The sequence below is a fragment of the Polistes fuscatus genome, unplaced genomic scaffold, assembly GCF_010416935.1.
Source record: "Polistes fuscatus isolate 324 unplaced genomic scaffold, CU_Pfus_HIC Scaffold3, whole genome shotgun sequence".
Classification (NCBI taxonomy): Eukaryota; Metazoa; Arthropoda; class Insecta; order Hymenoptera; family Vespidae; genus Polistes; species Polistes fuscatus.
In genome coordinates, this window is record NW_025113107.1 from 10749820 (window position 1) to 10762091 (window position 12272).

Here is a 12272-nt window from a genome sequence, read left to right on the forward strand (position 1 = left end):
CGTTTAAGACGAAATAACGAAATAGAGGAGGACGGAGTAGAGGAGGAGGAGGAGAAGGCTTTAACCGTTATCGTTTTGCAAATTGACTCGGTTTCCCGCGAAGCATCGTCGAGGTCACCGCGCCCGGCTGCAGCTGAGCTCTCAGCTGACGAGCGGAGGCTGCGACCGGTTCGCCATATTCCTTCCTTTTTTTAAAGGCCACCCCCCCCCCCTCCACACCGCCTTTAAATCGCCTTTCACGTGGTCCGCGATCTTCCTCTTCCACCACCACCCCTTCCTACTCCTCCTCCTCCTCAGTCATCCTTCTCTTATCTTCTTGATTCTCGGCCCTTACGTTTCATCCTAGAAAATCCCATTGTTCATCGTCGTTGTTAGTGTCGTTGTCGGTGTGTCGTACGAATCCGAGGACAGCCGACTCCGTGAGCAGATCCAGTTCCGAAGTGTTTCTTTGTCGGCAGATCTACGACACAAGCCGCCAATACAAAGGCGTAAACTTGATTTTTCCTTCTACTTTGATGGAAAAGGTTATATTATGTGGTTAGAAATTACACGCGCGCGCACACACAAAAAAAAAGAAAAAAACACGGTATACACGTATATCGATATTATTTATCAATGCCCCTTTCTTTTTAATTATTTTTAAAGCTACCTTCAAGGTGTTCATGGATATCGACTCGCTATCAGCTTGTATAGGCAATGAGTATAAAGAAGGAGAAAGTATATTACTTTTTTGTTTGTTTCTAGCTTTTCATTTTTTGATTTATCCGAAGAGAATCACGTATCTGTGTTTTGTAATGGGGACTTATCAAACTATCGGCAAGGATTACATTTTTTTTATAACATTCTCTGTAATTTTATGAGAAGTAGGATATTTTTGGTTTCTAAAATATATCTTTATTGTAAACGAGAGATTAAAAAGACGTGTAATGCATAAAAGTATAAAAGAAAAGAAAATGAAAGCTTTGAATAATCACGAAAACAGTTTTGCGCTCAAACAGAACTTTATATATTTTTTTCATTATTGTTTGTATTTATTATATACCAATGTAATAATCTCTATGATACGCAATATAACTAGGAAAATATATTTAAAAAAAATATATAAAATTGTACGGATTATGTTGTAAGGAAAATGTAATCTGCGCCGATACTTTAGTTCACCAGGGTATATGCATGCACATGTACACATGCAATAATTGTTTTAGATGAAACAATCCGAGATAATAGATCCGATATCGATGAGATGAGTAAAAGAAAGATGTTATTTAAATTACATAACGCGTGATCCCACTTTTCAGCCATTCTACGGGCACGATCTTCCGCTCGAGCGATCGTGGCGATCGACAAAGCGTAATAATCGGCTAGAATGTATGCAATTAGCGAGAACTGCGTGCGTAATCCGTTTAAAACACAAAGGCTTGCTCACCATTTGATTCGGACGAGCAACCGCTAACGAAATCCGCTGATAACCGGCTGTCCTCCTCGTCGTCGTCCACCTCGTCGGTTCTACGTAATAATTAGTTGGTAGACAACATCGCGTGATTTCGAATTAAATCGAATCGTCGTACGTAATCGATCCAAATAATCTCTACCTGGAAGGATCGAAGAATAAATAAAATTATAGGAAAAAAATATCTTACGCATATCTAAAAAGAAGAAGAAAAAAAAATACTTGAAGGCAACCGACGGTGGAATTGCGGTACACCATGGAAAATTAACACCGTCCAGTAAGAAGGGGCCGGTGCATTCGATGTTAACGGCATCTTTTTATATACTTAGCTTCTTTTAAACGTTTCTTGTTAAATTACAGAAATACAACGAATTGTTGTTACATGACATATATATTCGTAGAGGAGGAAAAAAAACTCAACTATGACTATCCTCTGTCCTCCATTTTCTTGCTAACAAATTTCACGTATACTTTTATGAATGTTATACACGTATATAGTTATAATATTAATTAATCGTTTCATAATATCTACATGCACAAGAATGACGAGGGAAAAAAAGTATAGATGAGCGGATAAATCGATTGATTTCGATCTTGAAAGATATGTGAAAAATCTTTGGAGCAAAAAATGAAAGAATAATTTTTTTTTTTTTTATGGAATTTTGATTATCGATCACTTCGATGACTCGATCGATGAAAGGATGAAGGATTAATCTAACCTAAGTTAAATTCGATCATTCGCATAGCATAGCATAGCACAGCATAGCATAGCACAGCACAGCATAGTATAGCATAGCATAGCATAGCATAGGATCGAGTACTAGCGTAGTAATAAAACGTATCGAGAGATAAATTGGAGCAAGCTGACGAGGAGGCCTAAGAATAATCAGAGAGTGCAAGGGAGGTCAAAAGCTAAAACTCGCGCTAGTTCGCTCGTTTTCACGCGAAAACATGGCACCTGGGCTTCGCCTCAGTCTTTAAAAGTGATGTGGAGTAAACGTTGAGAATAAGACGCGCGTATCCATCCACGAGTGTGTTAAGAGCTTGGTAGAAAACATACGTTTGGATCTTAGCCAATGAGGAGTTGCTCATCGAGGTCGACTTTAGCTGAGCGTAGTAGACAGCATGGCGCATCTTACAAACGACGTCTCTTCGTTCTTGTTAGATATCGTCTTATTGAAACCGATCGAACGAGATCTATTTTTCATCTCTAGAAAAATACTACGTGAAATAACACGCGTTGTGAATATCATTAAACGTGTTTTTTTTTTTCATTTTTCTCTCCCTCGTATTTTTATCCTCTATTCTCCTGAATTTAAAATGAAAAGATATCATCTCTGATGTTGCATTTTCAAGATTTATTTCAATCCGTCATTAGTTAACAGAGAGTTAGTGTTGGCAAAGTATCCTTCTTTTCTTATCGTCTAGAATGTTTAGTTTCTAATAAAACAACGATCCGAGGGAATTGTGTGGTAAGAATTATAGCTCGTAAAAATAAGTAGAAGTACTTACGTTAGTCTAGTTTAGGGTACTTTACGAGAATCGGAAACGTTATTCTTTTTTAACATTTTCGAATTTATCGTTTAGGAAAAAGTAGGAACGATATTCGCATATTTTTACATACCTAGATTTGTATTGTATTTATCAAGTTTAAGGGGATCGATATATCGATATATCGATCGATCGTTTATTCCTCGAATACGAGATGGGCCTTTTATTCTTTGCGCTCGCGTTACACGATTTTACACACAATAAGCGTGGATGCATTGTAGGCGAATAAGCGTAATAAGAACGGTACAAGCCATTTAGAGGAGAATTTCTTTTTATCGAGCCGTGGGATCGAGACTTTATTACTTGGAAGATTCACGTATGCCCGTTAGAAAAGATGGAGAAACTTAAGTGAAGAGAAAAGGGTTGCGTTGTCTCGCAACCAGCTCTTTCTTCATTTTCTAATGCGAATTTATTTTTTTGCTGACGTTTCGCAGAAAGGAGTGGTATAGTATTATATATATACATCTCTCTCTCTCTCTTTCTCTTTGTCAATGATTTACATGAGATCTTGGCGAGTATTCTCGCGATGCAATCGATATGCACACGTGCACGCAAAGTATATATGTGAGTAAGTAGCTAAGGCTTATCGGAACAAAAACATCCCACTGAAAGATAAGTTTTATTTATCCTCATCTTCTGATTATTGATAAAGTAAATAGAAGGATTAATTTCCGTTATTAATTATTGCTACCTGTTTTTGTCTTATATATATACATATAGTAAAAAAAACAATAAAATGGAAAAAAGAAAAAATTCTTCTTTGATCTTAGAAAGCAATGACAAAATTGGCACGTTACTACGATAGCCGATAAATCTGATTTAGAGTTTTAACAGCGATTTTAACAAGAAGTCACGATCATTGGAACGTCAAGCGACGGTAGGTAACGTTAATGCGAGGATTCGTTAAAATTCATGGAGAGTGCAAATTAACCGTGATGCGTACGACCAGGTGTCCCCATAAACGAGCTCTCCCTGGGAGGATTCGATAAAGAACGTTCTCTCTACGTGACCTAACCAACTATACGACTGTGTTCTCTTGTATTATCTTCTATTCACTTTTCTGTTTTATGTTATAAATTTGCGAGAAATAAAGGGAAACGTGACACACAGTTAATCGTATGTACTTACGCATTTGCGTTTAGTTATTAACTAACAACTTTTTATAGACACGCATAAAAATATATATTACGTATTACCTATCTCTCTTGATCCCGTTCCTTCCGTATTTTACGACATTTTAACGATCGAACGGCCAAAGTAGTTTGCCATACCCTGACGACTTGCCTCCTACACGACGTTTATCTTACTATTCGTCTTTCGAATCCTTATTATACAACTTTTCTAAGTAATTACTAAAAGACCTGAGATTAACAACGATATTTTACTTGCGAAATCAAATTTATCGTTCGATTCTCGTTAGCTAATAAAAAAAAACAAAGTAATTTACATGTAGTAAATCTTCCGATAACGAGTATATGCATACATATATATACCTAATATATACGTAAAAATTAATTAATTTTAATCGGTAATTCTCGTGTTAAAACAAAGCTACGCGTTAACGATGAATTTTAAAAGAGAAAAATTACCTATCCAACGTAATGTCTATTGTTATTCCAACAGAACTGAAGAAGAAAATCGTTCGATCTCTCTTTTTCATTAGAAAGGAGGAGGAGCTGTGGAAAACAAGGCTATTCTCCTTCGGTCTCTATATTTCTCTCTCTATCGGTATACCGTGTTCACGAGCCATGAAGGCACTCCCAGTGGTGGGAGATATCGTTTGTTTTTTATTTAATCCTCCTTGGAACGTTCGTTACGATTTAGCTAAGAGATATACGCAAACGATAAAAATCTCCTAAGCATTAAAGCTTTATTAAAGGCCTCTTCTGCTCGAATCAGCGGCGGGGGTCTTGCGAGAAGAACAATAGGTGAGAACGCGATGAAAAAACGCAATGGAAAGAGAGAGAGAGAGAGAGAGAGAGACTCTGACTAAAGGGGAGAAAGGAAGGTGGTGGTGGTGATGGTGGTGGTTGAGGGGGGAGGTGGGACACCTTCGAAGAAGGTGAACTCGAGTCGCGCGGATTTCTCTCCTTGGCAATCAGGCTCGTATTCCGCGTGTCTCCCTGAACGTGCCTATCTCGAGCACACCACACAACTACCAGCTAGTATATAGTATATCCTATCCGTCTCCTCCCCCTCCCCCGACTCTCTGCGACCGCCATTACGCTATTATCTGTCTCTGGGTCGTTATATCGCCGTTAAAAGAGCCGACGTCACATTAAACGTACGATCAAAGAGTTACCGGTCTTAGGAGTTTTAAGTACCCATGGGTAGTAATAGTTGCTGGTGCCGTGCATACTCTTTCTCTCTTTCTCTCTCTCTTTCCGAAAGATCGCGACTCGGGCTTACACTCTAAACTTCAACCAAGAAACGTTAACGTGCTATGAATATTAACACAACATACGATACATACATACATCTTCTCTCACAGTGCCGACTACTTTCGCATCACGATATCGCATCTTTTAACGGGAACGCTACTGGAGGATCTCTCCTTAGTGATTTTCAAATCATTTTGACGTTACGTACGGACGATGTTCATCCCTATGAAAAAGAGATAGAGGGAGAGAGAGAGAGAGAGCACGGTCGTCGTTCGCGTGCAGCAAATCGTATGCGATAACCCCCTCAACGTTAACCAACAATAATATATGTATACTATACCTCGGTGTTATGCGCTTGTCTTCTTCCGACAAGTGACAGGACGTGCTTTGTTCAAAGTATCGAAGCGTTAATAACGGAAATTTTCTCTTTTGGTGTCTTATTACGATTGGGGAGGATGTCATCTCGATCGCAAACTCTCGACCGAGAGTAGTAGTACCGTAATACTACTTTTTCTCTGGTTAGCTCGAATTGGTTTTTTTGTTATAAATATGGTGAAAATTTGTTCTCGCGTGTTTCAAGGTCATAAGCGTGGACGGATAACGCGTGGTGTGTGTGTGTGTGTGTGCATTAAAATCGAGCTTTTCGTTTAGGAGGAGGAGAAACGTTATCATCGTAGTCCGATCGATTCGCATTCGGTTCGATGCGTACTTTACGGACCGTGCACAACGTCCAACTATTTTCTAGCGTTCTTCTTCTTCTTCTTCTTCGTCTATTATCAAAGTCTCTTAAACAATCCCCATACCCTTCCTTTCGTTTAATTTAATTACGGAGAAAGGGTGACCAAGCCCTTTGGCATCTTCTCGGAGAGCAACAGCTTTATCGCATCGGGCACCGATGTTCGACTAAACGAAGAGGACGCATCAGTCCGCCGCATATTGGGAATGCGAGCCAACGCGTTCAAGCGGTAGCACGTTGCTGCATTAATAATTCATACAGAAGCATCGGCTCCTGAACGTGAACGGAGGAGAAGGTTTAGTCTTTCGATTATAAATATTTAGAAAAACCGAGAGAACCCTTTACGGATACTTTGTTCCGTTTTTCTTTTTTTCCTTTCTGTTTTTCGATTTTATCCCTTTTTTTTCTTATTTTTTACTGGCATAGTATAGCAAAGTTAAATATTGACCGGTCGTACGATTCGTATGTATGTATCTATTATACTTATCTACTATACATGCTTATGCTATAGATCACCTCATCCCCTCCCCCCCCTGTCCAACACCAGTGAATGCTTTTTCGATTAAGCTTTAGGATGATAATAAAAAATAAAATAATTTTATCTTACGGGGAGGATTAAATTCGTTCGAGATATTTTTGATTATTCGATTCTTTGCGAGAATAGAAAATGAAGTAGGAAATTTTGTGAACAATCGTTGGTCGTCTGTCGATCATGTTTTTTAACATTAAAGTATAAAAAAGAAGCTAGTTTTTCTTATAGAGATATACGTAGATTCGTTTAAAAGATCGATCGTTTGTCGATTCCTTTTTAGGAAGACGTTAAAGAAATTTTTTTTTTTTAACACAGTTAATATGCTTTCTCGGCTAATAAGTTTGAAAACAAAAATATAAAACAAATAATTTTATCCTGCAAAGGAATAAATTCGTTGGAAAAATTAACGATAATTCGATTCACTGTGAAAGATAAAAAAATTCAGTAGAATGTATTAGTAAAATACACTCGTTGATTCTTCGGTTGTCTTATTGATCACGTTTCTTGTAATGAAAATATTAAAAAACACGAAATTATTTGATAAAAGAATAAATTCGTTCGAGTACGCGTTACCACGTCTATTCTTTGCAAGAGTACGATCGAAAATAACTTTAGGAAACAATAGTCACCGACCTTTTCAAGATCGAACTACATATGTAACGTGTTTATCCCTATTTCTATACGCGTGTATACTTTTTCTCCGATATGTAAACTGTCGAGACAGTTACAGTTTGGCCGTCCTATTGTAAACACGTCGGTTACGAAGCGTACCTGATAAGAATATTATTCTCGTTTTAATATTTTAATAATTTTTCAATATTAATTATTTATAAGTATTAATTAATTATTAATTCATTATTATCATTCGTTCGACAAATTACGTATTTTTTTCTAAACGTTTTCTATTAATTCGTTATCAAATCAAAAAATGAATTTTTCATAAACAGTCGATTTATTTTCTACATTTTATTACATATTTTTAAACTAATTGTTTTTTCATTATGTGCGTTTCTTTAATGAAGTATTATTCGAATTCTCACCGTCGTTGACAATTACAGACAGACAAAAATTTGTTGCGGTAAACGGCTGATTAATTGTCAACAAGTTTATTAATATTTTAATAAGTCTATAATTACAATTCATTGTTTTTTTTTTTAATTATTTAGACGTTTTGAATCAGATAGTAAGTGGAATCTGATCTAAACCAGAGCTGTCCAACTGGCGACATATTTTTTGTTTGTTTGAAACAAATTAAGTTTTTAAAATACAAATTTAAATAAACATCAACGCCAAACTATAAATTAATAATTAAAATGAAAAAAAAAACTGAAAACGTGTTTTTATATAGAAAACTTATAACAACGGTCGATATAATGTTACAGCGTTCTTAAACTTGCGTATGCATTTATTTTGGACGTGACATTAATTGACTTTTGGATCATCAATCTTTCTTTAGTTCTCCAAAATGTTAGCAAAAGAAAATAATAGCCTGCGAATTAATAAGAACAGTTCTACAACGTGTTGGTATAGATTATTATTTTCCCTACTCTTTGAGAAAGTATGACGAATCATAACATAGATAGTTGTTTCTTTTAACTTCCGTTATTCTATCGATCAATAAATATTCCCTAGTTCGTTTCTTCGATTTTTAAATTCGAGTTAAAAAGAATGGAAGAAGAAGAAGAAGAAGAAAAAGTAGTAGTTCGCAAAGGTCGTGGCCGGTCGATTTGAGAAAACGAATTGGCTCGGGTCGATGAAACAAACGATGTTTCTCTCTTCTCTCCTCTCTTTTTTCTCTCTTGTTTGGTATAGTAGCGTGTTGCTGCAGCTACCACGCTAACTCGCAAGCCTCGGACACAGCCCAAGTGGAGGACATCGAACTCGCGGCTACGTGTTTTGCGAAAAGAAGACGCGTATCACTTAGGAGACGAAAGCCAACGAACGTACGAACGTACGAACGATCGAACGATCGAGTTAGCTTTTTCCTTTCATGGAAACCCCGAGAACTTCGAGGAGGATTATCGTTGAAACGACGCCGACTAACATTTTCACGTTTACATAATAGGAAAGTCTCGTGTACCGGCACGCGTGAGCGTCTTATTTACGCAATCGCATAGAAATTTGCTACGATTTTTTTCTTCTTTTTTATCTTTATATCGATCTTTCTCAACTCTAAGAATTCTTTTTAACCCTAACTGTTTTGTCTTAATTTTTATTTTTTTCTCCCCTTTCCTTAAAGAAATACAATCATACCACCGAAATTACGCGATAATTCTTAGTCGAATTAGCGTAAATCGTGTGATACAATTTTGCATCTCGCAATAATCATCGATCCATGTAGATATATCATCATATACACACACGTAACCAACTACCAATGCTAGAACTTTTCATATTCAACTGTCGCTCGATTCATCTCACACACGTACAGTTATTTTACATTCTCGCACACTCGGCACATTCCTACATGTATGATTTGTATTAAATATTTAAGTATAAAACGTTCGATTATTTTGTTTACTTTTAATTCGAAAAAACGGATATTTCATGCTTAAATATCTAATATATTAGTTTGATTATCATCGGTCAAAATGTTTACCTACGGTTAAAGATAAAATCAAGAACTGCGTAAGTCGGGGAGGGGAGAGGGATTACTGTATAAAAAGAGAGAGAAATCTAAGAGAAAAGGATAGAGAAACGCTTGATCTGATTCGAGTCGTAGTCGACAGAGCGTGACGAGTCGAACGTGAACTGGCTTATTCCGTAACCTTAATAACCTTGACCTAGGCTCTCGCTGTCTCGAGGGAGAGAAGAGGGTGAGAGTGGGTGGGTGGGATTGGTGAGAAAGGGTAGAGGAGGATCCATCAATCAGAGAAAAAGACTGGCGGGTACTATACGATATATCGATCGATTGCGCAATCTCTGCGACGAAACGACTATTTTTATTTTCATTCCGTGTCACGATACTTATACGATTCGTTAGTTTGTCATCGACTTTTTTATAATTTTTTTTTCCCTATACGTACCTACCAGTCGTTTGGTATATAATTATCGAAGAGAATAACATCGACGAAACATTCCTTACTACTTTCTCATTTATACATATATTATATTTCGATTATTTATTTATTACAGATTTATTATAGAGTTTTTTTTTTAAAAGAAAGTTTGTAGGTATAGGCTTTTGTATCTATCTAACTATCGTATATATTCGAGTAGATCATAGAGAGAGAGGATTTCGTTGGCCTGGAACTTGGCTGGCTTCGACTTGAGAAAGTAGGTCAAGTTCGTAGGAGTGCATCTTCCTTCGTCGAATACTACTTTCCACGTAAATCGTTGAGCGAGCTTGGAAACACCGGGTTGACAGTACTTTAAGGGCTTGACTTAGAATATTTTCCAGTTAACCCCTTTCGGTAGGTTGCATTTTCTGAACGAGTCTTGAATGTATGAGTTTGTGGAGTACTATTCTTTTTCTATTTTATTTTCTCTCTCTCTCTCTCTCTCTCTCCTTATCACTCTATCTCTCGTAGTATATTTTGCTGATATTTAAAGTATAGATTTATAAACGACAATACAAGCAAAAGTTTTGATAAAAGGTGGTACGAAAGAAAAAGATATCCGTAAAGGATATCAAAATATCGATCGTTGTATTAAAGTATACAAAGGTTTACAGACTACGACTATGACTACCACTATGACTACAACGATGACGACGACGACAATGACGACAAGGAGTAGGTATATAAACGTAAATGAAGAAGGAAAAGAAGAATGGCTTTTGGAAACGTTGAGGGAAATTAATTAGCGAGAAACTCATCTCCGCTGACACGTGCGCTTTTCTCCGCAAAATTATTACGTATTTTCTCGTCCAAAGGGAGAAAGATTCTTGACCTGGAAAGTGGCTCGACTCGGAAGAACGAGTAAATTAACCGTAAGGTTTCCGATTCGTACGGTCCCAGAGTTGTCAGGCGATCGTTATTCCTTCTTTCTTTCTTACTTACTTACTTATTTACTTACTTCTATACTTATTTATTTACTTATATACATAGAGATAGATACGTTTCGTGTTACGAGTGAAAAGAAAAGAAAAATAAGAGATCTCGCAAAGTATTGTAATGTATCATCATCATTGTCATGATTTTTCGTAACTCGCGTATTGCTCTTTCATTTTTTTTCTTCTGATTAAAAGTCTCATGTTATTATTTCTTAATCAAATATTTCCCCGACCCCCTTCTTCCCAAAATGTCGAATTTATCGTTTCGCGGTTATAAGTTTTAATGTGACGTCACGCACGAGATCGCAATAAATTAAGTAAACTTTGCGTGAGTGTTTTGCCTTACCCTTCTTCTTCTTCTTTTTCTTCTTCTTCTCTTGTTGTGTTGCGGTTACGTTATTTCGCGTTGCGTGTCCATGTCGTAAATTTATTTCTTTACTACCTCAGACTCTGCTCCTTCGTATCGATGTCTTTTTTTCTTTTCGTTATTTCTTATTTATTTTTTTCTTTCTTTTTTTCTTTTTCGTTTTATTTCAACATTCACACGCACCAAGTGTCACGATACATTGTCGTTTTCCTTACCACGTATATATGTATGTATGTATGTATGTATGCATGCATGCATGCATGCATGCATGTAGCTGTACACCCAATTATTACAATTCGACGATCCTCTCTTCCTCATTTCGATTTGTAAATAATAATATGCTGAATTAAGAGAAATGCGATAGTTAACGAACTGATATATACGTAATAATCGGCTTTGTGACTTTATAAGATTGCATAACAACAGTAACAATAAAAACAAATTAAATGCTGTCTCCTACTAGTATATGTTTTCTTCAAAACACAGATGCAGTCGTTTCCATTCAAATTCATATATCCATACCCGAACGTTCCATTTCAATTTGGTTCATTATCAATTTACCTACATAATATAACGATCACTCGAATTATACTTATTCGAATGAGTTGCGTAACGTTCGATGAACGATAAAATCGATGTAGATGTAAGGTGTACCGTGCGATTTTTTTCTTTTGGCTAAATGTTGTTACCATCGTGTACAGATGTATACGTTACCTTATCGATATATTTTGGAGATTATCCGCCTTTTCACCATTTTATCTTTCGTTAAATTAATTAACGTGTTGAGCTGTGTAACGATCCTTAATCTCGTTTCGAATCGTTTCTTCTTTTTTAATCATTCATTAATCCATTGACCTTGTATTTTTTTGTTTTCTCTTCTTTTTAGGCGTCAAATGGATTAATCAACGCGCACCCCAGATCCGATAATTCTCGTGAAAGAAAAATTCTTCAATTCATGAGGACGACCAACAACAACCCCTCCCCATTTGACGACGTAACGATGTAAACAGAAAAATGTAACTCGTCGTTTTGAAGAGAGAGTTGCAAGAGGAATATTACAAGGCGCAAGAAAACAAGAAAAGGAATTAAAGCAAGAAAGATAAAGAGAGAGCGAGAGAGAGAGAGAGAGATACAACAAAATATAAAGAAAAGTCCAAAAGAAAAGAAAAAGGTTCGTAAAGCCGATCGAAAAAGAAATTTTCGATAAATCGATTGATTAAATCCTCTTATGAGTTGCTTTTTTCAAAATCGATTCGAAATC

At 36.5% G+C, this 12272-nt stretch overlaps 2 protein-coding genes across 2 annotated transcripts in view; both read left to right on the forward strand.

Annotated features, from left to right (window-relative positions):
• LOC122519897 (hexokinase-2-like) overlaps positions 1–12092 on the forward strand; it is a 23570-nt gene extending 11478 nt beyond the window's left edge. The window contains exon 11 of the mRNA XM_043639685.1: positions 11898–12092. The gene's annotated coding sequence lies outside the window, so the exon portion shown is untranslated. The remainder of the gene's footprint in view (positions 1–11897) is intronic.
• Positions 12093–12143: 51 nt separating this feature from the next.
• The window catches only part of LOC122519895, a 95210-nt gene continuing 95081 nt past the window's right edge, over positions 12144–12272 (forward strand). The window contains exon 1 of the mRNA XM_043639679.1: positions 12144–12182. The gene's annotated coding sequence lies outside the window, so the exon portion shown is untranslated. The remainder of the gene's footprint in view (positions 12183–12272) is intronic.